The sequence below is a fragment of the Argentina silus genome (assembly GCF_951799395.1).
Source record: "Argentina silus genome assembly, chromosome: 1".
NCBI lineage: Eukaryota > Metazoa > Chordata > Actinopteri > Argentiniformes > Argentinidae > Argentina > Argentina silus.
In genome coordinates, this window is record NC_139655.1 from 190,551 (window position 1) to 194,878 (window position 4,328).

The 4,328-nt window shown below is 42.4% G+C and overlaps 1 long non-coding RNA gene across 1 annotated transcript in view; it reads right to left on the minus strand.

Moving 5' to 3' along the window:
* Positions 1-1,049: 1,049 nt before the first annotated feature.
* LOC310802087 overlaps positions 1,050-4,328 on the minus strand; it is a 4,109-nt gene continuing 830 nt past the window's right edge. The window contains exons 2-3 of the long non-coding RNA XR_014554142.1: positions 2,609-3,017; positions 1,050-2,104 (exon numbers count right to left, since the gene is read on the minus strand). This is a non-coding gene — a long non-coding RNA (uncharacterized lncRNA). The remainder of the gene's footprint in view (positions 2,105-2,608; positions 3,018-4,328) is intronic.

Here is a 4,328-nt window from a genome sequence, read left to right on the forward strand (position 1 = left end):
TGCCAGAATAGCTGTCCTGCTATGCCAATGTGTAAAATGACAGGCTGACCAAGACCCTGTCCAGCCTCTCCTCCAACATCTCTGCTTGGCTCTTTTTAACATGTTCAGGTGAGATGGGAATACGTTTTGACACAGCTGCCCTTAATGTCTTTCAGTATTTAAAACCAGGCCCTTGCTGATGTTCACACCTTTACCAGAAGGGGGCGATATAACCCTAACCAAGAGGAGTGCAGTGTGCAGTGTGTTTTCCTGCCTTTCCTTCCCTCTTAAATAAGGAAAAGGCATGAAGGTATTTTCTTTGATTTGATTCAATTCAGTGTTTTCTTTCTTTTGCAACACTAGTTTGCCATCTTTCCTTATTTTTTCAAAACATTTCCATAATTTTGTTGCACCTCAAACTCAGCCTGCTGCAAATTAGCCTTTGAGACGGACATGTTCCCTTGATCACAGAATGAACCCCAGGTTGACAGAGAGAACCCCAGATTGACAGAGAGAACCCCAGGAGGACAGAGAGAACCCCAGGTTGACAGAGAGAACCCCAGGAGGACAGAGAGAACCCCAGGAGGACAGAGAGAACCCCAGGAGGACAGAGAGAACCCCAGATTGACAGAATGAACCCCAGGAGGACAGAGAGAACCCCAGGAGGACAGAGAGATGTGGTTACTACTGCATGATGGGTTCAGGGCAGTACAGTCCACTCACATGGCCTCTACTCCATTTCTACTGTATTGCAAAAACATTACAAAACAATCACCTTTGCTTGAGCCAGATTACAAAGTCCAAAGTAACAGGTTGATAGTTTTGTTCACTTTCAGAAGGATCTGTTATTATGTTGTCCTTGAACAACTGTAAGGTGGCCTCTGATGCCTGTATTGATATTGTCTTGAAATTGTAAATGCAAAGTATACTTTTATATGATGTTAAATCATTACATTGATCATAATGTAAAGAAAGAAAAGACAATGGAATCCAACAGCATGATTATCGGTTCTGTCACAAAACACACTTCATCAGTCTTGAGCTTTAATGAGACTTGAGCTTTAATGTTTACAGTCAAGCACAGGTGACACCTGTTCATTACAACCAATACACTTCCATGACCACATGTCAGATGAAGGTCTCTGTGTCGACCGAAACATCACAATGTACAATAAAGCATGTCTTATTATGGAGAGTGTCATGCCTAACCTTCTAATGCGTAATATGCAACATCTATACATATGACTATAACAGTTACTCCTGACAGAGTCCATCTTAATGCAAGGATAATACTTCATGTAATTTTGGAATGAATATATATCTTTTTTATAGGGTCTCTGATTTGCATAGGAATCACACTGTGTGGATCAGGTTGTCATGACAAACTGAGTCTATAACACAACAGAATGTGGAACAAGTGAAGGGCTCTGAAGGCACTCTATATTACACCCTTTTTCTTTTTTTACTGACAGTAAAGCGTAATATGACTTAAACTAGGCTCTGCCTGATGGCCCTGCCACCTGAGATACACAGTTATCAAATATCTGGAGTTGTTGAGCTCCCAGTAGCCCTTTAAGCACATTCTCCAGGTCGCCAACGTTAGTATACTCATCAGGCACGACATTGGCAGTGTTTCTGCACAGCCCACCCCCAGATCTGAGAGGCTGGTGGTTGTTGTCGGTGCAGCAGTAGGCGTTCCAGTAGTGAGTGGGGATCTTAACTCTTCTTTTGCCGTCTCTCATTAGCCAGTTGCTATCGCCGAGACCAGGGACGACTCCAGTGACGACATACACCTCCTTACAGTCCTGACTCAATACAGTCCTCATCCTCTCCTCGTAGTCATTCCACCCGACCGTGTTCATGTTTTGGTTCTGCGGCGCGACGTTGGTGAAGGTCATGGTGGCCTTGGAACCGTCGCCTGCTCTGTGGTGGCCTGCAGGGTTCAGGTGTCCGCGGTCATAGCCCTCATAATCCCCGTCCATTGCTTGACTCCAGGCCAACTTGTATGTCTGTCGGTATTCTAGATTCTTTGAGGGCATTTGTTAATACTGTTATACCTACCAAGACCGGCCAAAACGCTAGGCAACAGCTGTTGATCTGCCTGTGGTAGTCCAGGGTGCACAAGCTGAAAAATACACACATACTACTGATGAGCTCATCAGCACTATAGAGTTCATGTGTTTTCAGGGTTGCCAACTTCCAGGTAGCAAACAGTAAGATTTGTCAAAGATATCGCCCCACATCCTCCAAAATGTGGGGCGATATTTTTTTAAATCTGCAATTCCTCTCATTTTACTGTTGTAGCCTAATGTCCACGGTTGGGAAATTATCATTTTTGAGCCACATACATTTGCGGCAACTGCATTGTTCGACGGGTTAAACGGTAAATTACCGTAAATTACATTAAGCACAGCACCAGAGCTCAATGCAGGAAGACTGACAATTACTACTGAACTTGTCATTAATCACGACTTCAAAAAGATACGTAACATAATATTAACATATTACTTTACATACATATTTTATACATATTATATTACATACATAACAGTAATATTCATGATATCATCAATAGTCATCATGAAGCTACAGGCTTATTAACAGTAATGGAAAATAAATGAGTGCAAACCTGAGGTTCATAGTTGGTTACGGTTCCCGTCCTGTGGGGGGCCCCCGTCAGGTCCATCTTGTAGGCAGAGTAGAGGGGGATCCTCCTGGCTCTGTCATACAACGTGGCAAAGTGATAGTTGTTCATGTAATTCTGGCAGATATATGCAGGGGAGGAGGCCCCATAGGCAGAGAGACACAGAGGATCCTTGGCAGGATCACGACTGTTTTCGTCATGTTTAGTAATGACTGGCGGTTCAGCTGGAGTGGGAAGAGCTACATTATTCATACCAGACACTTGCCGTCCTTTGAAGAAAAATGTTTTGCACTGATCAAAGTTGTTAAACACTGTCCCGTTGACCCCTAACATGGCGCCCAGGCACAGGCCCAGGCACAGGCACAGCAGACAGACAGACACCATGGTGAGCCTCCTGTTGGGAAATCAGAACAAGAAAATACACCATGTTCATTGCTGGTGATTTTATCATGTGGATCCAATAGAACACTTTTAGGATGTGGTAGAATGGGAGATTCACAGCTTGAAAGTGCATCTGCAGGAATTACGTGATGCAATCATGTCATCATGGACCAGAATTTCAAAAGAATGTTTCCAACATCTTGTGGAATCAACGCCACGAAGAACTGAGGCTAATAAAGGGGGTATTACCAGTATTAGTATAGTGTTGTAATAAAGGTGTAATAAAGGGAGTATTACCCAGTATTAGTATAGTGTTGTAATAAAGGGAGTATTACCCAGTATTAGTATAGTGTTGTAATAAAGGGAGGTCCTACCCAGTATTAGTATAGTGTTGTAATAAAGGGAGTATTACCCAGTATTAGTATAGTGTTGTAATAAAGGGAGGCCCTACCCAGTATTAGTATAGTGTTGTAATAAAGGGAGGCCCTACCCAGTATTAGTATAGTGTTGTAATAAAGGGAGTATTACCCAGTATTAGTATAGTGTTGTAATAAAGTGCTCGGTGAGTGTATATTCTTAATATAAGGTGGAGATTTTTTTCCATCTGCCACTGATTAAGAATATAGAACTGTCATAGACAATCACGCTGGGTTTAAGAGGAATCTAAGATTAAGTCCAGAGACGGCAGCACACACGGCCCGGCCCGGCCCGTCCACGGCCCACACACCTGTTTTACTGAATGGATCAGGATTGTAAACCGGCCCTACATTTATTGTTGTCAAGACAAAATGGGTAGAATTGCAGGAAATGCGTTTTGGGACTGGGTCAGTGATTCTGGGTCAGTTGAATATTTTTAAATCGCAGTGATTCTGAACGTGACGTGTCAAGGGAAGTGCGCAACATTGTTTTGGCCCAGTAAACAGTTCAAGATTCAAAACTAACTTTATTGTCCCACAAAGTGGAAATTTGGCTTGGGCTTTCACCCACACTGCAGCTGCAGAAGACAAACATTCCACATACAAAAAACATACAAAGATGTTAGTGAATAAATACATACAGCAAGGTTCCTAAAAGCACCTGTATACTAACAGAATAAACAAACACATGAATAAAAGCAAAGATCTGCACAAATCCCTTTAATAAAAACAGAGATCCTCCAGTGTCCCTGGCCTCATCAGTGTGTGGATCCATCCTGGCCTCATCCTTTTCTTATCGGCCGCTATTTAAACGTTTTATTGACACAGGGAGACATTTTAAATTACAATTTTAAATCTATTTAATCTGAAATGATTGTAGACTACTGGAATATCCACTGGAATATCTA